The 27,358-nt window shown below is 42.9% G+C and overlaps 1 protein-coding gene across 2 annotated transcripts in view; it reads right to left on the bottom strand.

Moving 5' to 3' along the window:
- Nucleotides 1–27,358, bottom strand: part of LOC126412485 (protein white-like) — a 279,379-nt gene that overhangs the window by 54,075 nt on the left and 197,946 nt on the right. The window lies entirely within an intron of this gene.

A 27,358-nucleotide genomic window follows, 5' to 3' on the forward strand; every position in this document is an offset into this window, starting at 1 on the left:
GTAGGTGCTCTCTCATCACACAGACCAAGTACAGGGTCAGTCGCAAGAGCCTTTCGCAGCACATCGAAAGAATCTTGTTGAGCACCACCCCAGATAAATTTAGCATAAGCTTTTAATAACTCTTGGAGTGGCCTTGCTTTAATACAAAAATCTTTGATAAAACGACGGTAATAAGAACATAATCCAAGGTAGCTTCTCACATCTCTAACACTTTTAAGAATGGGAAATTCCGTTATAGATCTCACCTTTTCTGGGTCTGGCTGCACACTTTCTTTGACACAAGGTGTCCAAGTATTTTGATTTGTTTTGTTCCAAAGAGACACTTTCTTGAATTGTTTCAGTCCGCCTTCTTGGAGACACTTACGAACGGCCCTCAGTCTTTTTATGTTTTCAACAAATGTCTCTGAGAACACTATAATGTCATCTAAATAACAAAGACACATAGTCCACTTCAGGTGACATAGAAGATTATCCATCATTCTTTCAAACGTTGCTGGTGCATTACACAAACCAAACGGCATTACCTTAAACTCATACAGGCCCTCAGGGGTTATGAATGCAATTTTCTCACCATCAGTCTCATCTACTTCGATCTGCCAGTATCCAGAGTACATGTCCAGGTTGAGGAAAACTTATCCCCCTTCAGACAATCTAGTGTAGTTATCTTACTAAGCTTCCTGTAATCAACACAGAAGCGCCAACTGCCGTCCCTCTTCCTGACGAGAACCACTGGTGATGACCATGGGCTCTGCGAAAGCTGAATGATGTTATTCTTCATCATTTTCTCTACCTCGTCGTGAATTATTCGACGTTCCTTTGCCGACACACGGCACGCTCCCTGGTTTATTGGTTGGTGGTTTCCAGTGCTAATCCAGTGCTTCACCGTCGATTTGTCTAATTTGCTCTTCAACTGTGGGTTGAAGCATTCAGAGAACTCTTGAAGAATGGCAAGTAGCTTCTTCTGTTGTTTCTTAGTGAGATATCCTGATAGTCGAGCTAGAAGATCTTGTCTCGTAGTGGTAGCGCTAGTTTCGCTCACGGCATGGGAGGTTTATATGGCGCTCAGCTGTTCTGCAATCAACGGCTCAGCGTTTGCTACGCACATGCGTCTCGGAAGGATCTGCGGTTCTGGACGACAGTTAACTATCCACAATTCATCGAATCCGTTCTTAAACGAGACGACAGAGGCTGGGATGATCAAGTTATTCTCCAGTGGTATGCTTACACTCCAGTACAAGATCCATGGGTTGATGCATGGCATGATGCATGACAGCTACCTTTCCACCGCTGACTGCAGGAATGATCATTTCATACAGTACACATAGTCTCCATACACTCATATGCGCATCTTCCAGTTCTCAGTATCTCATCTCATCTAGCATCATCTTCGAGCGACCACAATCTATAATATATAAAGTCCCATCCGAGAATGACGTCGTGACTACACTCTTGTAAGACGATGAATTCTAAGGGCTGTGTATGGCCACTTATCCCCATAAGAATAGTACATCTTCCTGTAGGTTTTGGATATTTCCCATTATCCACCTTCAGCAGAGATGTTTTGCTGTCGACGAATACGGTTTTCTGCAACTGGCGACGGTACTTCTCCGAAATGACTGAATATGATGCTCCTGAATCCACAAGAGCTTGGGCTTGCCTTTTTGTAGTGATCGACGGCGGAGTATTTTTCTCTTCTGCGGCCTCACCTCCAAGGAAGGTCGTACCCTTTACTTTTCCAGGTTGCGGCGGTTAGGTGATCGGCTGAAGCTTCTAAACGGCGATGGAGACCTTGATCGGCGTGTTGTGGAGCGTTCTCTCCAGCGGCTAGCTTGCGTCAACGGTAGCCTATGTCGTCCTTCACCCACATCTTCTTCTTCATCTTTTTCGTCCCGGAGTTGGCGTCTGCTAAGATCGGTCTGCTGTCTTCTGGCGCGGGCGTCATCAAATATCCGCCGCCCATCTCGACAATAGCGCACCACATGTCCCGGTCGTGTGCAGTGGAAGCAGACTGGTTGGTTATCCTGGGTCCTTCAAACGTCAGTCTTCCTTGGCGCTCAAACAGGTTCCCCATGCCGCATTGTAGGAACGTAACTCCACCTGGGTCTCGACTTTTTCACCGTTTTAAATGTAAATGAAGAACGAGAGATTGGGTTCAATGCCTGTTCCACTTCCTCCCTTATGATCTCTTCAAGCGTCTTGGTTTTTTCTCGCCGTACAATCCAAGTGCCTTCTGAACTTCCTCTCTCACTATCTGACGAAGAACACTTGTGAAATTAGTTTCTTCCTCCATCACTGAAATCGATACGACGTTTGGAATGCGTTAAAACTTCTTGCTTGTAATTCATTTTTGATGTATTGTCTCGATATACTGGCACCATTTTTTGACGTCGTCTGCTGTCGAAACCTCCTTCAGGAGTAGTTCTTGATACATGCCCTCAGAAACACCCTTCATGAGATGTGCAACCTTATCTTTCTCCTTCGTTATAAGATCCACTATTTTACACAGCTCCAAGACGTCATGAATGTAGGATGCTGTAGTTTCTCCTGGACGCTATGCCCTGCACTTAAATTTACCTTCAGCCTTGCACATCTGTCATTGTGTTTCGACGAAATACTTGCGCAGTTCCGCCTGGAATACTTCCCAGCTTGTGAACGTCTCCTCGTTGTTCTCTCACAATTGCTTGGCAGTGCCCTCCAAGTAGAAAAATACGGTACCCAAACATACGGTGTCATCCCTTTTGTTAAATTTTGCTACACGCTCATGTTCCTTCAGACACTTGTTTTGATCTTGGCCATCGTCACCAGAGACCCCGTAAGAATGTCTCATACGGTGGCTCACAGTTGTTGTCATCGTAACGTCCACTGCTTCTTCTGTCTCCGATAGATTGCGATCTGTTGAATATGGCTCGAACTCGGGCTTCTCGCAACATAAACGTCGGCTCTGTCGTGGTCTGTAGGGAGACACGGTGACGTCGATAATGTGTGCTATCACAAGTTTCGATACCCAGCGTCTCCACCAGAGTAATGTCACGAAGAAGAAGGAGTAAGCAGAGGAATGACGAGCACTAACTTCACTTAACGAAGGTTTATTCAGCACTTGCACGTACAAGAGCGCGTAGCGAACTGCCTCCGGCCCGAACACGTACAGCACATATACAGTTACAGAACATTCCAGTACAATGATTCTTGACGTTTGTGGATACTTCTAGAATATACTCGAACCGAATAAAGAAATTAAAATTTTACACTCCAAATGAGTTGTGAACTCACGACGCTCCTTGAAATAGTTTAGTATCATAACCAGTACACCACTGTGCTACTCAGCTTCCTCTGCGACTATATACTTAACATGAGCAGCTTGCGCTACTCAAGAATCGAAACGGTAGTCAATTTCATTCCACATACGAATCAGCAGGCCCTTGATCATTAGATAGCTTCAACAATTAGATGTCTCAGCTCTTGAAGAGTAGCTGCCATAGGTGGGAAAACACTGTCTTTTATGTACCCCGGAAGAAAAAAATTGCTATGTGTGACATCTGGTGACCTGCGAGGCCAAAAGCAATGAACAATATCTTATTGTTTATCTCTACCAATCAAACGTTGTGGGATGGTGGTGTTAAGATAGTGCCGCACCTAAAAGTAATAGTGAGTCGGTGCGCTGTCATGCATAAAAATGAAATCATTGAAATCATCGTGAAGTTGAGGAAACAACCAATGTGTAATGTTCTTGTTACAGTTTACTCCGCAAAAAGGAAAGGTTCATAAACTTCGTGAACCGTAACAGCAGTACAGACATTCAGTTTCGGTGAGTCTCTCTCATGTTCGACGACGGCTTCAGGAACTCGTAATCCCCAAATTCTTACATTACTTCGTTTTACTGTAGCACACAACAGGAAGCAAAGAGTTATCTTAATGGAGGCAGGTAAACTGAGACTGGGGAAATGGCTCGGTCCTCGGGCCACTGATTTTCCTGATCTACATTTTTGATCTGCCAATTAGAATTAACGACAGAGCAAAAATAGTCATGTTTGCGGAATATTCGAGTTTTCTGATCAAGGATCCCAACTCCACAATGCAGGATACAGCGCTGACAGTCACTAACCAAGTACAAAAATGGTTCACGGCAAATAGCCTAACCCAAATTTTTCAAAACATAACATTATACAATTTCAGATAGTACATAAAAAAAATTATGAAACCCCACACACAAGATTCCTAGGCATCCAGATAGACAGCCACCTAAGATGGACAGAGCAAAGTGATCAGCTGGACAAATAAACTTAGCGCAGCGTGTTTTGCCCTGAGTGGGATTTCACACCTTGTTAACAGAAAAATATTGCTTTTGTCATATTTTGCGCGTTTCCATTCTGTATTTTCCTATGGTATCTTCTGGGGTTGAAAGAGTCTTCAAACTGCAAAAAAGCAGCAGTGAGGTTGATGTGTGGGATCTCTAACAGAACAGCACGCAGAGATCTCTTTGAGGACTCCGATAAAAGTCCATGGGAGAGCAACCAAACCAGCAATAAAAGTATATAATAAACTTCCCAACAGTATGGAAGAAGGAAGCTGACAGCATGCAGGTATTCAAAACGAAACTAAAATCATTTCTCACAGAACAAACTTACTATAAAATGAATCAATTCCTAAAGTAATAAGGCATACTTTTGAGTAAAAATAGAGTAAAGAAAATCTTTACTTATGAAGACAAAATTGTGTACTTCTAACATAAATTATGGCGATAAAATGTAAATTTATTTATATATAGGTCAAAATGTGTACTACAATTTATTCTACACTATTAGTGTTCACGTGAACTTACTTCTGTGATGAAGATAAAAATTTTGTATTTTAAGTCAGATCATAACAACAAAACGTAAATTTCACTATTTATTTGTGGCACTGAGATAAAAATGTGTACTTCCGTTCATTCTGCTATTTTAAGCATTCACTTGAACTTTTGCCAGTAAAATGCAAGCGCTAATATCGTCCAAAATCAATTTTTCATTGAAAATAAACTTTTGTAGTATATATAAAATGCTGACATAATTTTGTATTACTTGACTTTGTATGACTTGACTTGTGCTGTATTACTAGTAGAGTGATGGTGATGTGTGGTTTGTGGGGCGGTCAACTGCGCGGTTATCAGCGCCCGTACAAATTCCCAACCGTTGCTCAGTGCAACCGCCGGAAACCGAACCCGGGACCCTGTGCTCGGAAAGCGAGAACGCGACCGCGAGACTGTGAGATGCGGACTACCTGTAGAGTCTTTGTACAACATGTAATCAACAGGACCAAATAAAAAATCTAATTAAATCACCCGATATATGAAACGTCGATTCGGCTGAAAAGGTGAATCGTTCGGAAAAGCTGCCCTCTGCCATATCACAGATAACTGAAATGCAAATTTCTTACCTCCTCTTATAGTTGCTGGGACGCAAGTGCTACAGTAACTGCAACTTGTGAGGTTTCATTTGCAGGCGCCTTGCGGACTTCCGAGGATTCCGAGTGAACGCATGTCGGATACACTCGACGTTTTCATCAGACTTCCCTTTGCATAAGCAACCAGCTTCCAAGAATTTTGTAAGCCAGTTATAAATCTACTTGAACAGAGGCGGCATCGTGTTGAATCGACGGCGGAATGCACATTGCACTTGAACTATCGATTGTCTTCACGCAAATTCCAAAACATAAAATCCTGTGGTGCAGTCGTCAGGTTGCTACAAACAAGCAAAGCGCAGCTGTGTCAAAACCATCCATTATCCAGATACTTGAGCAACGTGTTTATATCTTTTAAGACACAAAGGAATTACAGACGTTGGCTGCAAGCGGGCATTGAATGAAATCATGGGGAAAGTTGGAAATTTGTGGCGGGCCAGGTTTCGAACCCGGAGCTCCTTCTTACTAGGCAGAAGCTCTGACCACTGAGCCATCCGCACACAGTGGCTATTGCGGCTGCACGCCTCCCGCCATTCATCAATTTCTTGTACTTCGCAGATATAGTTTGGCGTATATTCCTTGGAGGAAGTGGCAACAAAAGGATTATTCGCGGTAGTGTGTCGAATTTATGAAACTGGCGATATACCATCAGACTTTCGGGAAAACATCGTCCACGTCATGCCAATGATTGCAAGAGCCGACAAATGCGAGAATTGTCGCACTATCATCTTAACAGCTCATGCATCAATGTTGCTGATGAGAATAATTTACAGAATAATGAGAAAGAAACCTAAGGACCTGTTACATCACGATCAGTCTGGCTTATGAAAGTCAAATACACCACAGAGGCCCTTCTGATGCGACTGATAATTAAAGCGAGGATGAAGAAACATCAAGAGACGTTTACAGGATTTGTCCACCTGGAAAAAGCGTTCGACAATGTAGAATGGTGCAAGTTTTTTGAAATTCTGAGAAAAGTAGGGGTCAGCTTAGGGAAAGACGCTTAATATATACTATGTACAAGAAACAAGAGGGAACAAGAAAAGTCGGAAACCAAGAACGAAGTGCTCGGATTAAAAAGGGTGTAAGGCAAGGGTTTAGTCTTTCGCCCCTACTGTTAAATCTGTACAACGAAGAGATGAAAGAAAGCTTCAATAGCTGGATTAAGATTCATGTTGAAAGGATATCCATGATAAGATCTGTTGATAGACTGCTATCTCCAGAGATCGTGGAGAAGAATTACATGGCCTGCTGAATGAAATGAGCCGTTTAACGACCACACAGTATAGACTGTAAAACGAAAAAGATGAAACTAATGAGAAGTAGCGGAAATGAGAACAAAAAAATGGTTCAAATGGCTCTGAGCAGTATGGGACTTAACATCTGAGGTCATCAGTCCCCTGGAAGTTAGATCTACTTTAACGTAACTAACTTAAGGACATCACACACATCCATGCCCGAGGCAGGATTCGAACCTGCGACCGTCACTGTCGCGCGGTTCCAAACTGAAGAAATGAGAACAGCGAGAAACTTTAGTTGGTGAGCACGAGGAAGTTAAGAAATTCTGCTACCTAAGTAGCAAACACATGAAGGGCGGAGCAAGGAGGACGTGAAAAGGAGACTAGCACTGGCAACAAGGCCAAGGGAAGTCTTCTAGTATCAAACATTGCCCTTCATTTGAGGAAGACGTATATAATCATGTAGCTCTGGACCACAGCGTTGTATGTTAGTGAAACATGGACTGTGGGAACCCAGTAAAGAAGAGAATCGAAGCATTTGAGATAAGGTGTTACAGACAGATGTTGAAAATTAGGTGGACTCATAAGGTAAGGAATGAGGAGGTTCTGGCAAAAACGGAAAGGAAAGGAATATGTAGAAAACTCTGATAAGGAGAAGTGACGGGATGATAGGACATCTGTCAAGACGTCAGGGAACGACGTCCATGGTACTAGAGGGAGCTGTAGAGGGCAAAAACTGTAGAGGAAGACAGAGATTGGAATACATCCAGCAAATAATTAAGGACGGAAGTTGCAAGTGGAACTCTGAGGTGAAAAGGTTAGCACGAGTTCATGTCGGGCAACAACAAACCAATCACAAGAAAAAATATTTCTTCTGAAGTCTATGCCCAGACATTGCATGCAGTTTACTTCTCTAAATGGCGCTTGTAGTTCTGCGACCGATGTTCAGTTTTCCTTATTTGCTGATGTTCAGTTTTGCGCCGGACGCTAGTTCGTATTTCGTTATACGAGTAATTTCCGAGGCCATCGCTACCTCTCTATTGATGAAACTTGTCGGCGATTCGCGTACAATTTTCGTGGGCATTTATAGAAAATATTTGAAGGACGGTGACGAGGTAAGTGGTAAGGTGTTGGACGTCTGCGCTTCATCGCAGAACGTGGAAATCGGAAGCTTACCCGCTCTGCAGAGCGACATAAAAGGCGATCTGCGGCATATCCGATGATAGAGTACGACGCTGGTGGATGCACAATTGTTTCGGGGTACTGTTTGCTACACATTCTTGATCATTGGTCTCCGCCACAGACGACATCTACGTGTTCCCATGTTGACCTAATGACAGTTATGGTTACTACGATCATTGAAATTCTATCGTGGATCAAATGAAATGTGTAGCCTGGTCGGATGAATCAAATTTTCTTGTTACTCCAGGCCGACAGGCGAACCCAGATCCGCAGTCAACCAGTCTTGAAACAAGCATCGATTCCGTTGGGGGACATTTACCTAGGCTTCCATGGAGAATGTAGTACTAATCGACAGCTGTAGACTCTGTGGGCATCACTGACGGTCCCCCTGCATCCCTCTGCGTTTGGTATATTCCCAGACGGGATGGCACCTTCCAGTAGGATAACTGTCATGTGCTGCAATGCTTTGAGAAGTACGATGGTGAACGCTTCGTATCTTGGCAGCGAAATGTGCCTAATCTGAACCCGATGGAACACGTCTGGTACGCTATCGGGTGCCAACTCCGTGGTCAGCAACCATCGTCCCACAATACACCCAAACTAGACACGTGGCGCTAAATACTCCCAAAAAAATTCCAAACTACTTTGTCTGATAGAATGCACGCAAAATTGTCCTCTTTCGTAGTCACAGCTCAGTTCAGGCACTTTTGCAACTGGAATCATTGCAAATGTTGGGGAGAGACTAATAAATAAGTTGACATATTTTGGATATTTTCATTAAATAATGTTCTGGAGTAACTCATCTTTAAGGAAAATTTATTCATTTCCTAAAAACGTGCGGGAAGAAAAATATGTGGGTCTCAGCAATGATCATCTTGGACACGCCTCTTTAAGGAGTCGCGAATTCTGACTAATGCTTCACGGTATATTTATTCTCTCATGAAGTTTGTTGTAAATAATCCACTGTAGTTGAAACGGAACAATGATGTACGTAATTACAGTACCAGAAGGAAAAATGAGATTCATTACTTCAAATTATGGTTGTCTTCGGCACAAGAGGGGTTCACAATGCTACAGCTAAAATCTTTGTACGCTTACCTAATGATATAAAACGTCTGATAGACAGAAAAGTCAAATCAAGAAACTGAAAAAATTTCTCCTTGACAACTCCTTTTATTCCGTAATATAATTTCTGTTATTGTTATGTGTGAAACGTGGTGAGTACGAATTACTAACTCACATCAATATACTTAAAAAATAAAAAAAGAGAAACCTTATAAATGTCAACATATATCCATACTTACAAATTAATTTGCGATTGAGTGCAAAATGAGACGTCTCACATCATAACGATGAAACGAACTAAGTCTTCTGAGCGGTGTAATGTGGTCTGCCACGGATTCCTCTACTGTGCCAACCTCTTCAGCTCAAATTAACGCTTCCTATATCCTCAATTATTTGCTGGATATATTCCAATATCTGTCTTCCCCTACAGTTTTTGCCCTCTACAGTTCTCTCTAGTATCATGGAGGTTATTCCCTGATTCCTTGACAGATATCCTATCATCCTGCCTTTCTTCTTGTCACTGTTTCCCACTTGTTCCTTTCTCCACCGATTCTGTGCTGAACTTCCTCACCCGTTTCCTTATCAGTCCACCTAATTTTCAACATTCTCCTGTAGCAACGCAACTCAAACGCTTCGATTGTCTTCTGTTCCGGTTTTCTCAGTGCCCATGTTTGACTGCCATACGATGTTGTGCTCCAAACGTGCAATCTTAGAAATCTCTTCCTTAAATCAAGGACTAGGTTTGATAACAGCAGGCTTCTCTTGGCCAGAAATGCCCTCCTTGCCTGCGGTTGTCTTTATGTCCTCCTTGCTTCTTTCGTCACGGGTAGTTCTGCTTCCAAGATAGCAGAATTTCTTAACGTCGTCTATTTCCTGATCGCCTATTCTTAAGTTAACTTTCTCACTGTTCTCATTTCCCAGCGGAAATTACTTTCATCTTTTTCGATTCACTCTCAGTCTATACTCTGTCCTCGTTAAACGGTTCATTTCATTCAGCATGCCATGTAATTCTTCTCCACGTTCTCTGGAGATACCAGACTATCAACAGGTCTTATCATGGATATCCTTTCAACATGAATTTTAATCCAGCTATTGAAGCTTTCTTCCATCTCACTCGTCACTTCTTCGTCGTGTTGCGAATACATAGAAAGATAGATCCCTTATCATTTAGCTACAAAATAGCAGGTCAGCGACTGGAAGCAGTTAATTCCATAAATTATCTGGGAGTGATTTAAAATGGAATGATCATATAAAGTTGATCGTCGGTAAAGCAGATGCCAGACTGAGATTCATTGGAAGAATCCTAAGGAAATGCAATCCGAAAACAAAGGAAGTAGGTTACAGTACGCTTCTTCGCCCACTGCTTGAATACTGCTCAGCAGTGTGGGATCAGTATCAGATAGGGTTGATAGAAGAGATAGATAAGATCCCACGGAGAGCAGCGCGTTTCGTTACAGGATCATTTAGTAATCGCGAAAGCGTTACGGAGATGATAGATGAACTCCAGTGGAAGACTCTGCAGGAGAGACGCTCAGTAGCTCGGTACGGGCTTTTGTTAAAGTTTCGAGAACATACCTTCACGTATATCTCGCGAAGAGACCATGAGGATAAAATCAGAGAGATTAGAGCCCACACTGAAGCATACCGTCAATCCTTCTTTCCACGAACAATACGAGACTGGAATAGAAGGGAGAACCGATAGAGGTACTCAAGGTACCCTCCGCCACACACCGTCTGGTGGCTTGCTGAGTATGGATGTAGATGTAGTTGTAGATGTAGATGTACAGATTGAACAGTAGGGGTGAAAGACTAAACACTTGCCTTACACCCTTTTTAATCGGAGCACTTCGTTCTCGGTTTTCGACTTTTCTTGTTCCCTATTGTTTCTTGTACATAGTGTATATTAAGCGTCTTTCCCTAAGCTGACCCCTACTTTTCTCAGAATTCCTTTTTTCGGTTTACTCTCTATCAACAGTGTGTATTCATTAGATTGTCCATTCCATTCAACAGATCGTGTAACCTTCGTCACCTTCTTTGGGGAGAGCAATGTCATCAGCGAATCTTATCATTGATATCCTTTCACCCTGAATTACTATCCCTCCCCTGAACTTTTATTTTATTTCCGGCATTGCTTCTTCGATCCATAGACAGCAGGGGCGAATGACTACATGCGATCTTACACCCGTTTTAATCCGAACACTACGTTCTTGGTCATCGAGTCTTATTGTTCCTTCTTGATTTTTTTACATACTTTACATTACCCATCTTTCCTGTAGCTTACTCATATTTTTTGGGTTTCCGAACATCTTGTCCCATTTGATACTGCTCCTGTTCTGGCTGCAAAACGTGAACCAACACACCATTGACGAAGTGGTAACGATGTTTTGGCTCACCACGGCGTTTGTGGAACCAAGCCTATGTTCACAAACCTGTGTCATCATGCACTTCCCCTTCTTCTTCTACCTTTATAACGTTCATAACAACCTGTACCTGAGTACACCATATTGGGTGCGCGTATCTCATACAAATGTGCCCACTAACTTCCGATAAAAACTGCTCAACTATCCCGAAAACAAAAAACGCTGTTCACAATTTAAAGATGTGCAATAGGATATTGCGAGTCTACCGTACATTGTCGTCGACAGAGCATGGTTCGTCCACTTTGCTATTATCATCGGAAGTAAAATGTTATTGTACTGGTTGTAAAAGTTACTCGATCGTCAAATACAAGTATTTCTTGAGTTGGGAATGAAGTATCTAAACACATAAAGAAAATGTCATAGCTTCGTCGGTAATGTCCGTAACTGGGTATCACACAACCATTCACGATGTGGCCCATTGTTTGTATTCCGACTGATTATTGGCACTTAAGTTCATACGTGACATAAAAGAGCCTTAGCGTATTACGAGAGGCTTCCAACATGCAATAAAACACATTTTTTTCTGATAGCAGGATGGTTTTCTTCAGGATGCCAATACAGCGTACTATTTCTCACTCTTGGTTACAAAACCCTGCATTTCCATATAATTTCCATACAGTGTGACGGCAAGTTATTGGGAGCGCCTGTAGACCGCGTGGTAGCACCCTACTCGTCTGCGTCAGAGCCAATTGTTTTGCTGAATCAATAACTTCCCATCATGCACGCACGGCTTCTGACTGAGTGCATCCTCCATTTGGTGAAACAGATGGAAGTCTGAAGGTGCGAGATTTGGGTTCAAATGGCTCTGAGCACTATGAGACTTAACATCTGAGGTCATCAGTCCCCTAGAGCTTAGAACTACTTAAAACTAACTAACTTAAGGACATCACACACAACCATGCCCGAGACAGGATTCGAACCTGCGGCCGTAGCGGTCGCGCGGTTCCAAACTGAAGCGCCTCGAACCACTGGCCACACCGGCCGGCGCGAGATTTGGGCTGTAACGTGGATGAGGAAGGCCAGTTCAAGGAAATGTCAGCTCTACCAAGACAGACGTCCAGTTGAGCAGTGAGGTCTTTAAAGGTCTTTAATTGTGATCCGTCGATCACCTCAGAGTGCCCGAACTGTCCAACGTTGTTGGAGTCACAGCTGTGCGCAGACGGACGGCACGCAGGATTTCGGACAGGTTCGCGTGGCCTTCTCGCCACGATGAGAGACGCATCACCCAAATACTTCAAGAAATTCATTCAAATACTTCAAGAAAGTGGCTGGACTGGACTGTGTACACATACGGATTATGGACGGGCGCTGACGACTGCGCAGTTGAGCGCTCCACAAACGAAACATCATCGTCATCATAACCCAACTACTAGCCGCGCTTTTGCGGATAGCTTTTCGACGATCACCACGAAGGAGGGTGTCCGAACATTCCAATATTGCAGGGGTCACAGCAATGTGCGGTCGGCCGGCGCCCGGGAGTTCGGACAGGTTTGCGTGACCTTGTTGCGGTGATGACAGACGCCTCTCCCATCGACTCACCGTCCTTTTGTTCACTGTCAAATCTCCTTAGAAATCTCTGCAAGCACCTCTGCTTATCTGCAATGCTCTTGCTTTCCGCCAAAAACAACCCCAATGACACCCCTTTGCTTGGGACACACCTCCGTTACAGACACCGTTTTCAAAGCTACGTACAGCGGTGTCACGGATCGGAACTTCATGAAACTAGAGGAGCTGAAGCAGGAATATTTCAAAATGTTTCACGTCGAATTTCGCATTTTTTCAACTTTAACTGGCAGAGAGAAAAAAAATAGTGCTGCATTTCTTATAGTACGCTCCTCGTACTTTAACACCTACGCTCATAAATCTTAACTATTAACAGAAATTCAAATAAGCACTTTCTCACTTCATCCGTTTCGACGCAAGAGCTTCACTCGCAGTTCTATAGGGACGTAGAGGTTATCACTTGTGTAAACTGCTGAATCCGTACATCGCTGACAGCCTAGAGCGAAAATTACGCCTACACTCGCAGAGTGCGGCAACCCAACGGGCAGCAGTGTTTCGCAGGCTGCAGGAAGGAAGGAAGGTTAGGGTTTAACGTACTGTCGACGACAAGATCATTTGAAGCAGATTACTAGCTCGGAATGAGGATGGATGGGCAAAGAAATCGGTCATTCTCTTTTAAAGGAACCGTTATGATTTTCACCTTCAACGATTTAGGGAAAACCCGGAATCCAAAATCTCGATGAATGGTCAGCAGTTCTCCGGTATACCAATCCTGTGTCTTGCCACTGTTCCACTTTGGCCCCCAGAAGCAGGGTGAATTCCATACACTGCACAGTTTCAAGATGACATATCAGCCCGCAACGTAACTATAATATTTCCTCCACCTTCCTCACATTTAACACCAAGCAATAGCTGCATATTTGAGTAGATATAATATGGGGACTAAGATTTACTTTTCACCTCAAACCAATTTCTAATATAAGAATTATAATATATGGACAAGGACAAAAATTCTTAGTCCCATTCGATAAACAAAAGGGCATTTGTCGTCACATAGCACTGTTTTTTATGTTCTGGTCTTCAGTCCGAAGAGTGGTTTAGATGCAGCTCCCCACGCTAGTCTTCTCTTGTGCAAGCCTTTTCATCACTGAATAAATACTGCAAGCTACTTCCTTTCCTATCTGGTTATCATACCCGTTCTTTGGTTTCCTTTTGCGATTGTTAACACACCGTCCATCCCCGCTCTTCCCACCATTACCAATTAGAGAATTTCTCAGTACGTCTCCTATTAACCATCCCGTTCTCTTAGCCACCTCGTTCCACCAATTTCTTTTATACCCAGTTTGCTTTCTACCCACACTCAACTAATCCTCAACTTCCTTCTGTAGCGCCACATTTCAAAAGCTACTTCTCTCTTTTTATCTGATCTGTTTGTAGTACACGTTTCACTTCAACACAAAGCTACAATCCAGACAAATACCCTAAGATATTCGTAGCACTTAGATTTATATTTCATTTTAAGAAGTTCCTCAGTTTCAGAAATGCTTCTCTTACTATAGCCAGCCTACACTTATATCCTCTCTACTCCGACCATCATCACTTTATTCTTAGCCAAGATAGCAAAGCTCGCCTACTGCCCTCAGTGTATCATTTTCTATTCTCTTCTCTTACCCGGCCGGTGTGGCCGAGCGGTTCTAGCCGCTTCAGTCTGGAACTGCGCGACCGCTACGGTCGCTGGTTCGAATCCTGCCTCAGGCATGGATGTGTGTGATGTCCTTAGGTTAGTTAGGTTTAAGTAGGTCTAAGTTCTAGGGTACTGATAACCTCAGCCCCATAGTGCTCAGAACCATTTGACCCATTTGATCTTCGCTTACTTTTGTTTGTGTTCGCCTTAGAAACACTCTTCAAGACACTATGCCTTCCATTCCACTTAGGTTCTAAGTCAGTTGCCGTCTCTGACAGAATTATAGCGTTATTAGCAGCGAACCTCAAAGTTCTTTAATTTTTTCTCCCTGACCTTTAATTCACTCCGTGTTCAAGCCACGAGTGGCCTACCGGGACCATCCGACCGCTGTGTCATCCTCAGTGGAGGATGCGGATAGGCGGACAGAAGGGGCGTGGGATCAGCACACTGCTCTCCTGGTCGTTATGATGGTATTCTTGACCGAAGCCACTACTAATCGGTCGAGTAGCTCCTCAATTGACATCACGAGGCTGAGTGCACCCCGAAAAATGGCAACAGTGCATGGCGGCCTGGATGGTCACCCAGCCAAGGGCCGACCACGCCCGACAGCGCTTAACTTCGGTGATCTCACGGGAACCGGTGTATGCACTGCAGCAAGGCTGTTGCCGACCTTTAATTCGCTTTACAAATTTTTTCTTGATTTTCTTTACTGCTTGTTCATCGTACAGATTTAATAACATCAGAGATTGGCTACAAACCTGTCTCATTCCTTTCTCAGTTACTACTTCCCCTTCACATCCTTCATTTCTTACTACTGCAGTCTGCTTTATGCATGAATTCCTTCAAAATTTAAAAAGGTGTAGTTCAGACAACACCGTCAAAACCATTCTCTAAATCTACACATGCAGGTTTTTCTTTCTTCATGTAATTGCATGTATCTCAACGGCCTGTTGGAAGTCCTTCAAGTGGTCGCCACTTTGGCGTTTGCGTGTCTCTAATATACGTAAGTTACTTAATCAAGACAAGGGAACATACATTTTAAAGTGGAATCCGATCCACATGTAGTTAGTGGAAACTTCTCTCGTCGGTGAGAGGTGAAGGTTGGATTAAAGGCAGACTCAAATTTTCGTTGTTCAACCAGGTTTCGATCTTGCGACCTCTGGATTTTCATGCAAGCACTTTACCGCTAGACCAACAGGCCCGACTACGCGAAGATAATTGATAGGGTCAGTAGTACTGCCTTGGATGTTCCTACATTTCTGCAGGAATCAAACTGATCTTCCTTCAGGATGGTTTCTACCAGTTTTTCCATTCTCCTATATACAATTCGTGTCAAAATTTTGAGATCGTGACCTATTAAACGCATAGTCCGGTACGATTCATACTTGTCTGCATCTGCCTTCTTTTGAGGTTGAATAATTAAATTTCTCTTGAACTCTGTGGGTATTTCATTTGTCTCATATATTTTGCACATGAGGTGTAATAGTTTTGTAATGAATATCTCTCTCAAGGATCACAGTATTTATGAGGGAATGTCGTCCACTCCAGGAGCCTTGTTTCGTCTAAACTTTTTCAATGCTCTGTCAAATTCTTCTCGCAATATAATGTCTTCCATCACATCTTCACCTTTTACCTCTTTCTACAATATTTTTCTCTGTAAGAGAACCTCCGATATTCCTTCCACCTTTCAGTTTTCCGTTCTTTACTCTGAACTGGATTGCAATCTGGCCTCCCGATATTGATGCAGCTGCTTCTCTTTTCTCCAAAGGTCACTTAAACTTTCCTTTATGCAGCATGTATCTTTCTGCTACTCATACATGTTTCTACGGTTTTTATTTGTCCTCTAGCCATTCCTGTTTAGCCATTTTGCGTTTTCTGTCCAAGTCATTTTTTAGATGTCAGCATTTCATTTCGCCTGTCTCAATTAGTGTATATTTATACTTCCTCCTGCCTTCAATTAAATTCAGTATCTCTTGTGATATAAAAGGATTTCTTCTGGGCCTTGTTTTTTCTCCTGTATGATACTGTGCTGCCCTCACTATTTTATCTCTAAAAGCTACACTTTGGTCTTCTACTGCACTCCTTTCTTCTGTTTCAGAACAACGTTGCGTGATGTCCCTCTGAAACTCTCAACAACCTCTGGTTCTGGTTCAGTTTATCCCATTTTCTTAGGTTCCTTTTTACTGTTTCTTCACTTTGAATGTGCAGTTCATACACCAATAAATATTACAATAGTCCACATCTAATCCTATAAATGTGCTTCAGTTGAAAATCTGGTTTCTAAATCTCATTTTGCCATGTAGTCAACATAAAACTTTTCACAGGTCTCTTCCAGGCATACAGTATTGTATCATGATTCTTAAACCAAGTCTTAGTGATCACAAAATTACGCAAAATTCTACCAGATGGCTTCCTCTTCCATTACCTTTCAGGAGCTCATGTTTTCCTACTACTTTCCTTCTCTTCTTTTTCCTTCTGTTCAATTCCAGTTAGCCACTGCAGCTAGATGGTCGTCTTTCTAAACTATCCAAATAATTCATCATCCATTCTTCCAGTCTTTTCATCACCTGCGGACAGCTTGGCACTAAAACTTGCACTAGCAAGGTGGGTGTGCACTTCGTGTCTATCTTGACTATGCTGCTCATAAAACCTTACATGCATTTCTATTTCCTTATTCATTATTAGGCCAACTCCTGCATTACCTCTATTTTTATGTTGTTAACCCGGTACTAAAGTGACTGAAAGTCCCATTCTTTCTGCTATCACACTTCACCAGTTCCCGCTATACCTAACTACAACCTGTTCTTTTCCATTTTCAAATTCTCTAATTTATCTATCCCACTAAGGACTCTGAAATACCACAATCCGATATGCGAAATGACAGTTTTGTTTTTCCTGATGTCGGTGACCATAGTACTATCCAATACAAAATATTACCAACATATTTTATACAAATTATGGTCTTCAAACCCTAAACGTTTATTAGCTAAGGAAACTAATAAACGCTCCGTAGAAAGAAAGGGAAAAGAAGGCATTTCCCTCTCTTAGCTAACACGCTTTTTAAAACTGTCTATAATTTCGGAAATGAAAGGAATAATCAAACAAAATATTATGAAATATATGTACCTCAAAAATAATGCTACTAGAACATATTCATTAAAGCACAGATCTACAAATATGGAAAATATTCCTCCTATAAACAAACGAACCTACTAGCAGAATGAAATATCCCATTTTATAAATTTTTTTAGAGAATTCAATAAATTTACAATCCCCAGTTTGCCCTCATAAATTTTTTCTCATAGTAAATGACAATTGAAACGTACATTTGATGTGGAAATGAGAAGGTTTCAGATTACATTTACCACCATCCAGAATCAAAAGCGAGACACTCAAGTATACATAAAACCTGTACTGAAGACATAAATGAACGATGGACAAAAAGCCTTAAAGTATATATGTAGAATAATACTAAATAAGAACACAAAAACATAATAAGATTACATTTGCAAAAGTTAGCAACAAAGTGTTGTAAAAGGTATTTTGTTGCTGTGGGTAATACGTCTGTAGAAAATATCTTGAAAAACATGAGGATATTGACATATACAAAAGGAAAATAAGCTCAGAAAATAATTGCAAAATATTAAGTTCATAACATTTCCACTGAGTTTTGCTCGTGAAGCAGTTAATTTTAAAATAAAGAAAAAGATGTTGAAAATTGGCATGAGATAATTTTTGTATAAACTTTTTATGTTGCTTTCAAATTATGCTGGTATTAAATGTAGATAAATAACCATGTTTAGGATTTTGATGTTATGAAAGTTGTGGAATTAATGGCAACTGAAGAGAAAATATTACCACAAGTTTCAAAAAGATGATGTAACTAAGGCTACAGCCACACTACAGCGTTGTTACAACGACGAAATAAAAGTTTAAAGAATTATCACTTCATAATATAAGTATCCCCCCCCCCCCATGAACCATGGACCTTCCTGTTGGAGGGGAGGATGCGTGCCTCAGCGATACAGATAGCCGTACCGTAGGTGCAACCACAATGGAAGGGTATCTGCTGAGAGGCCAGACAAACGTGTGGTTCCTGAAGAGGGGCAGCAGCCTTTTCAGAAGTTGCAAGGGCAACAGTCTGGATGACTGACTGATCTGGCCTTGTAACACTAACCAAAACGGCCTTGCTGTGCTGGTACTGCGAACGGCTGAAAGCAAGGGGAAACTACAGCCGTAATTTTTTCCAAGGGCATGCAGCTTTACTGTATGGTTAAATGATGGTGGCGTCCTCTTGGGTAAAATATTCCGGAGGTAAAACAGTCCCCCATTCGGATCTCCTGGCGGGGACTACTCAGGAGGACGTTGTTATCAGGAGAAAGAAAACTGGCGTTCTACGGATCGGTGCGTGGAATGTCAGATCCCTTAATCGGGCAGGTAGGTTAGAAAATTTAAAAACGGAAATGGACAGGGTAAAGTTAGATATAGTGGGAATTAGTGAAGTTCGGTGGCAGGAGGAACAAGACTTCTCGTCAGGTGAATACAGGATTATAAATACAAAATGAGATAGGGCCAATGCAGAAGTAGGTTTAATAATGAATAAGAAAATAGGAATGCGAGTTAGCTACTACAAACAGCATACGGAACGCATTATTGTGACCAAGATAGATACGAAGCCCACGTTCACCACAGTAGTACAAGTTTATATGCCAACTAGCTTCGCAGATGACGAAGAAATTGATGAAATGTATGGTGAGATAAAAGAAATTTTTCAGATAGTGAAGGGATGCGAAAATTTAATAGTCATGGGTGATTGGAATTCGATAGTAGGAAAAGGGAGAGAAGGTAACGTAGTAGATGAATATGGATTGGGGAGAAGAAATTAAAGAGGCAACCGCCTGGTAGAATTTTGCACAGAGCATAACTTAATCATAGCTAACACTTGGTTCAAGAATCATGAAAGAAGGTTGTATACATGGAAGAAGCCTGGAGATACTAGAAGGTATCAGATAGATTATATAATGGTAAGACAGAGATTCAGGAATCAAGTTCTAAATTTTAAGACATTCCAGGAGCAGATGTGGACTCTGACCACAATCTATTGGTTCTGAACTGTAGATTAAAACTGAAGAAACGGCAAAAAGGTGGGAATTTGAGGAGATAGAAATTGGATAAACTGAAAGAACCAAGGGTTGTAGAGAGCTTCAGGGAAAGCATTAGGGAACGATTGACGAGAATGGGGGAAAGAAATACAGTAGGAGAAGAATGGGTAGCTTTGAGACACGAAATAGTGAAGGTAGCAGAGGATCAAGTAGGTAAAAAGACGAGGGCTAATAGAAATCCTTGGATAACAGAAGAGAAACTGAATTTCATTGATGAAAGGAGAAAATATAAAAATGTAGTAAATGAAGCAGGCAAAAAGGAATACAAACGTCCCAAAAATGAGATCGACTCGAAGTGCAAAATAGCTAAGCAGGAATGGCTGGAGGACAAATGTAAGGATGTAGAGGCACACATCAGTAGGGGTAAGATAGATACTGTCTACAGGAAAATTAAAGAGACCTTTGGAGGAAAGAGATCCACTTCTATGAATATTAAGAGCTCAGATGGAAACCCAGTTCTAAGAAAAGAAGGGAAAGCAGAAAGGTGGAAGTAGTATACAGAGGGTCTATACAAGGGTGATTTATTTGAGGACAATATTATAGAAATGGAAGAGAATGTAGATGAAGATGAAATAGGAGATATGATACTGCATGAAGAGTTTGACAGAGCACTGAAAGATCTAAGTCGAAACGAGGCCCCGGGAGTAGACAACATTCCATTAGAACTACTGAAAGCCTTGGGAGAGCCAGGCCTAACAAATCTCTACCATCTGGTGAGCAAGATGTATGAGAAAGGCGAAATACCCTCAGACTTCAAGAAGAACGTAATAATTCCAATCCCAAAGAAAGCGGGTGTTGACAGATATGAAAATTACCGAACTATCAGTTTAATAAGTCACAGCTGCAAAATACTAACACGAATTCTTTACAGACGAATGGAAAAACTGATAGAAGCCGACCTCGGGGAATATCAGTTTGGATTCCGTAGAAATGTTGGAACACGTGAGGCAATACTGACCCTACGACGTATCTTAGAACATAGATTAAGGAAAGGCAAACCTACGTTTCTAGCATTTGTAGACTTAGAGAAAGCTTTTGACAATGGTGACTGAAATACCCTCTTTCAAATTATGAAGGTGGCAGGGGTAAAACACAGGGAGCGAAAGGCTATTTACAATTTGTACAGAAACCAGATGGCAGTTATAAGAGTCGAGGGGCTCAGAAGGGAAGCAGTGGTTGGGACGGGAGTGAGACAGGGTTGTAGCCTCTTCCCGATGTTATTCAATCTGTATATTGAGCAAGCAGCAAAGGAAACAAAAGAAAAATTCGGAGTAGGTATTAAAATCTATGGAGAAGAAATAAAAACTTTGAGGCTCTTCGATGACATTGTAATTCTGTCAGAGACAGTAAAGGACTTGGAAGAGCAGCTGAACGGAATGGACAGTGTCTTGAAAGGGAGATATAAAATGAACGTCAACAAAAGCAAAGCAAGAATAATGGAATGTAGTCGAATTAAATCGGGTGATGCTGCGGAAATTAGATTAGGAAATGAGACGCTTAAAGTAGTAAATGAGTTTTGCTATTTGGGGAGCAAAATAACTGATGATGCTCGAAGTAGAGAGTATATAAAATGTAGACTGGCAATGGCAAGGAAAGCGTTTCTGAAGAAGAGAAATTTGTTAACATCGAATATAGATTTAAGTGTCAGGAAGTCGTTTCTGAAAGTATTTGTATGGAGTGTAGCCATGTATGGAAGTGAAACGTGGACGATAATTAATTTAGATGAAAAGAGAATAGAAGCTTTCGAAATGTGGTGCTACAGAAGAATGCTGAAGATTAGATGGGTAGATCGCGTAACTAATGAGGAGGTATTGAATAGAATTGGGGAGAAGAGGAGCATGTGGCACAACTTGACTAGGAGAAGGGATCGGTTGGTAGGGCATTTTCTGAGGCATCAAGGGATCACCAATTTAGTATTGGAGGGCAGCGTGGAGGGGAAAAATCGTAGAGGGAGACCGAGAGATGAATACACTAAGCAGATTCAGAAGGATGTAGGTTGCAGCAGGTACTGGGAGATAAGGAACCTTGCACAGGATAGAGTAGCATGGAGAGCTGCATCAAACCAGTCTGTGGACTGAAGACCACAACAATAACAATATAAGTATAAAAGAAGACTTGGAAGGTGAAGAAAAGGGACTGAGAATTATAGTTTCCATTTTATACGAATGAGTTTGAAGAACATCGAATAAGGGGAAGGGAAATGGATGTACACTGGTTAATAACGGGTTTCAATGTATAATTCAACATTTAATATAGCAAATTAGGGTACTTATTATTTCTTCCAATGACAACTGCCATTTATTGTTATTTCAGTATTGCACTAGCATATGTCTATAGCTTTAAGTATCCCCATATGTTCTCATCTTATAACATTATTCTCATTTCAGTTCCTTATCTAAAGACTGTAATGCCACAATTCTAATGTAATTGAAATTCTGAACGGGGTTGTGTCTTTCCATTTATTGACAGAAATAGTTGAGAGCTACATATAAAATTGAGACCTAATTTTAGTTCCCAAATTAACATTTTAGTCCTTTTGTGACCGATTTACGAGTTAAATTTCTATTTGCGTATATCTATTTCTCTTTTTTAGATATCTTCTAGAGGTTTTACTTATGTGTGAATGCTCATCTGTTCATATTATATAGTGATAGAAATAGATTTGTTAGGAGAAACGAAATGGTGAAATTTTAAATCCACTGAATTTCTATACACATTATGTGCTTTGGAAAAATTCATCCTGCTAATAGATTTTGTACTTTGTATTTTGATGAATGTTTTCTAGATGCCACATTTTCTGGGGTACCTGCCTTTTACAACTGGGGAATTATGTTTCATGCCGCAGATTCTGTAGGAGGTACTTTCAATTTCTGGTGTAATTAGTATTTAGTGAATGTTAAACGAAGTCAATACAGATTTTTTTTTTGTTGATAACTGGTGTAGGCTGGAAAATGAGTTAAAACCCATGTGTTACACTTATTTAGTGAGTGTGGAGAAGGCGGTGACCAAACGTCTTGTGGATTCCAGAATGAGATTTTCGTTCTGCAGCAGAGTCTGCACTGATATGAAACTTCCTGGAAGATTAAAACTATGTGCCGGACCTAGACTCGAACTCACGAAAGGCCAAGGTCCCGAGTTCGAGTCTCGGTCCGGCACACAGTTTTAATCTGCCAGGAAGTTCCTTGTGGATTTCCATATTAATGGTCACAAGATTATAATAATGCTTGTCATGTCAACCATTCCCATTGACTCATGTCTACAGTCTTTAAATAACTTTTTTGTGACCAGGTTTCTTTATAAAGTAAATATAAATAACCATGTGTGGTGTCACCACCTGACACCACACTTGCTAGGTGGTAGCCTTTAAATCGGCCGCGGTCCGTTAGTAGGCGTTGGACCCGCGTGTCGCCACTGTCAGTGATTGCAGACCGAGCGCCGCCACACGGCAGGTCTAGAGAGACTTCCTAGCACTCGCCCTAGTTGTAAAGCCGACTTTGCTAGCGATGGTTCACTGACAAATTACGCTATCAATTGCCGAGACGATAGTTACCATAGCCTTCAGCTACGTCATTTGCTACGACCTAGCAATGCGCCATTACCAGTTAATATTGAGATTGTAAAACATGTACCGTCAAGAGCGATGTTCACCAATTATGGATTAAAGTTAAGTATTCCAGAAGCTATGTACCTTTTTTGCTGGTCTCAAGACCTAGCCCTGTTCCAGACCTCACGCCATCCTGCGTGAGCTTAAACGCGTGCCTTTCGGCTTCCTGTCATAGTGGATTGGCTGTCTTGCCAGTCCAAACAGTTGGCGACGAGAATTCTGCGTTCGTAACTATATCGCCCTGATTTACTTGTGTTATGGCTTCGCCACAATCTCCAGATATACTGTCCGAATTTTATCGCTTGCAGAATCAGCAGACGCAGGCCTTATTGGATGCCCCTGGACAGCTCGTCCAGTGTCAACGTGCAATGCAAAACGATGCGGCAGCCGCCGCTCCACCACTACTGCAGCCACAACACGCTGTTGCACCACCTTTTCGTCCGTTTGATGCTGCACTGGAAAGCTGGACGGAGTGGTCACGCCAATTTGGATTCCATCTCGCCGCCTACAGAGTTCAAGGTAACGAGCGGCAGCCTTTTTTGTTAGCATCCGTAGGCGTCCAGACATACCATGTGATAGTGAAATTATTTCCCCAACGCGACGTAGCAACTCTGTCCTACGACGAAATATTGTCTGCATTAGATGCATATTTCAAAGAATCAGTCAATGTAGTTGCAAAAAGGTATACCATCTTTCGTTCAAAACGTACGGTAGGTCAGTCTAATAGGGAGTGGGTTGCAACCTTGCAAGGCCTTACTAGGGATTGTACTTTTGAATGTCAATGTGGACTCCCTTATTCAGATACTATGGTACGTGATGCAATTGCACAGAACGTTTCTGATGTTCGTATAAGGGAACAGATTTTGAAACTAGTCAATCCCTCCTTTCAACAAGTGATGGACATATTGGATCGACAGGACACACTTGACTTTGCTCAGAAATCATTTGAAACTTTGCCACCCGTGTGTCAGGTTAACCGGCCCGCCGGGCGAGCTGCACGGAACGGTAAACAGCCCTCGCGCCCGTCCACGCAGTTGCCGCCAAGCTCTCAGCCACGTGTGCCGCGCAAGCAGGCAAATGCAGTGCTAAAATCATGCCCGCGGTGTGCTACTAGACATGCGCGTGAGAATTGCCTGTCGCGCCAAGCTATTTGCTTTTTCTGTAATAAAAAAGGACATGTTCAAAGTGTTTACCAGAAAAAGCTCCCATCGGAAGCTCAAAACCATTCCAGGCCCTTTGCTTCGCGCCGAAATCGAACCAAGGATACTCCGGCTCGTGAAACTTCGCCCATTGAAATTCATGTAGTTCATTCCACTCCGCCCGGTGCTACTCTCTCTAACAGTGACTGTGTTCGTCCCACAAATAGTGTGCGTCGACATCGCCGGAAATCCCATGAAGTCGCAAGTGATTCTGTACCAGTGTCAGTTCACGTTGCATGTGACAGTCGCTCTTGTCATCAACAGGACAATAAACTTTTTGTAGACTTGGCCATTACATCACAAGATGTAATTGAACGTGTGCAGGCTTCTCTCTGGGCATCACCCTTAGTAATTTTGCAAAAACCTTCTGGAAAATTGAGACTTTGTGTGGACTTCAAGGCAACAGTGAATCCACAACTAATGACTGCATCTTTTCCTTTACCCCGCCCGGAAGATCTTTTTGGCAAACTGTGCCCAGGTAAATATTTTTCGAAGTTGGACCTAGCAGATGCGTACTTGCAAATACCGGTGGACAAAGAATCCCAGCGCGTTTTGGTGGTTAACACGCATCTTGGTTTGTATCGATTCAAACGACTGCCATTCGGGTGTGCATACGCCCCTGCATTGTTTCAGCAATATTTGCAAACTGTTTGTGCGTCGGTCCCTACTGCAGCAAACTATCTGGACGATATAGTGATCTCTGCACAGATGGAAGAAGAACATTTCGCCAATCTCAGAACATTATTTCAGGCCTTGCGACAAAATGGTCTTCGCTTGCGGAAGGACAAATAAGTGTTTTTTGCTCGTGACTTACCTTACCTGGGACATGTACTCAATGCCCAAGGTATACATCCCAGTCCTGAGCACCTCCGTGCCATACAAGACTTGCCTTCGCCACAGAATTTGAAGCAGCTACAGAGTGTGCTGGGAAAAATCAATTATTATCATCGCTATGTGCGCCACGCCTCTTCCATTTCAGCTCCGCTTCATCGCTTACGCCGTAAAGGTGTTCCGTTCGTCTGGACGACGGAATGCGAAGGCGCCTTTCGCCAGTTGAAATCGGCGTTGCTTTCCAATACTTGCCTTACGCCATTCGATCCACAGAAACCCCTTTTGTTGTTGGTGGATGCATCGGATTTCTGGATCGGTGCTGTGCTTGCGCACAAAGATGGATCGCATGATCGCCCTATTGCCTTTGCGTCCAAATTGCTCTCGTCTGCGCAAAGAAATTATTCACAGATGGAGAAAGAAGCTTTGGCTCTCGTGTTTGGTGTTACTAAGTTCCATGATTTCTTGTATGGTCGTCACTTTACCATCATCACAGACCACAAACCTTTGACAGCGCTTTTTCATACGAACAAGCCTGTACCTCCATGTACAGCGCAGAAATTCATTCGCTGGTCTATTTTCCTCTCGCAATACCGCTACGATACCTTGTATCGGTCCACTGCTAAGCACGGAAACGCCGATGAGTTGTCCCGTTTGCCTGTTGCTGAGGATAGAGCATTCGATTCCTCCGAACTTGCTTGCATGTTCATTGATGCGGAAACCGATGACGTGGTCGAATCGTTTCCGATTGATTTTCGTCGTGTAGCTACAGCCACAGCTGCTGACCCTGTCCTTGCTACCGTTCTGCGTTTTGTTGCCACGCAATGGTCATTGTCAAAGTCACAGATCAGGGATCCGTTGGTTCACCGATTTTTTGCTCACAAGGAGAGACTTCTTGTACGACGTGGTGTTTTACTGTTGCGTTCTGATAATGATCAGTCCAGGGTCGTGGTCCCCCGTTCGTTACAGTCCTCTGTCTTAGGGCTTCTCCACCAAGGACATTGGGGTATAGTGAGAACGAAACAACTTGCTCGTCAGCACTGTACTTGGTTCGGAATCGATGCTGCGATTACGAATATGTGCTCTTCTTGCATGGCGTGTGCCGGAAAACATTCCGCACCACCGCGGAAATTCTTTGCATGGCCAAAGGCCACTTCCCCTTGGCAACGCTTACACATCGATTTTGCTGGTCCATTCTGGAATGCTCGATGGTTGGTTGTGGTAGATTCCTTCAGTAATTTTCCTTTTGTTGTCCGGATGTCTTCCACGACGTCATCTGCCACCATCCAAGCGTTATCTGCTACCTTTTGCATTGAAGGTCTTCCACAGACTATTGTTTCCGACAATGGTCCACAATTCATGTCCGCAAATTTCAGTCATCCTGCAAGGCCAATGGTATTCAACATCTGACAACCGCGCCGTTTTCGCCACACTCAAACGGTGCCGCTGAACGATTGTTCCGGACTTTCAAGTTACAGATGTTGAAGTTGAAAGAGTCGCATTCTCGGGAGGACGCGTTATTGCTCTTTTTTCCTCGGGGTCGCTCTCAGCCCCGAGATGGTCGCTCGCCGGCTGAGTTGCTCCACGGTCGTCCTCATCGAACCTTGATGTCTTTGCTGCATCCGCCGCATCAGGTTCCTGTGCAGTGGCGGTCACCTGCTTTTGTTCCAGGCGACGTTGTCTCCTATCGTAACTATCGAGGTTCACGGCGTTGGCTCGAAGGGCGCATTCTTCGCTGCGTCGGCCGCGCTATGTATCTGGTTTTGGGGGCCTCTGGTGAGGTGCGTCGGCATCTCAATCAGCTGCGCCTCTGTCGTCGCACTGGTTCTGCCGCTCCCCGTCTGCTTTCAGCGACGGTGCCGTCCGGTCAGCGCCCTGAGGACCCATCTACTGGCTCGCCTCAGCCCCAAGTGTTACCGACGCTGCCTTCCATTTTGCCCCATGGCGACGCGCCGCCGCCGCCACCTGTTCTCCCGCCGGCGACGCCCGCAGTGGACGCGTCGCTGCAGCCGCCTGGCGCCTCCCTGGGTCACGCGC

This window comes from Schistocerca serialis, chromosome 7, assembly GCF_023864345.2.
Source record: "Schistocerca serialis cubense isolate TAMUIC-IGC-003099 chromosome 7, iqSchSeri2.2, whole genome shotgun sequence".
NCBI lineage: Eukaryota > Metazoa > Arthropoda > Insecta > Orthoptera > Acrididae > Schistocerca > Schistocerca serialis.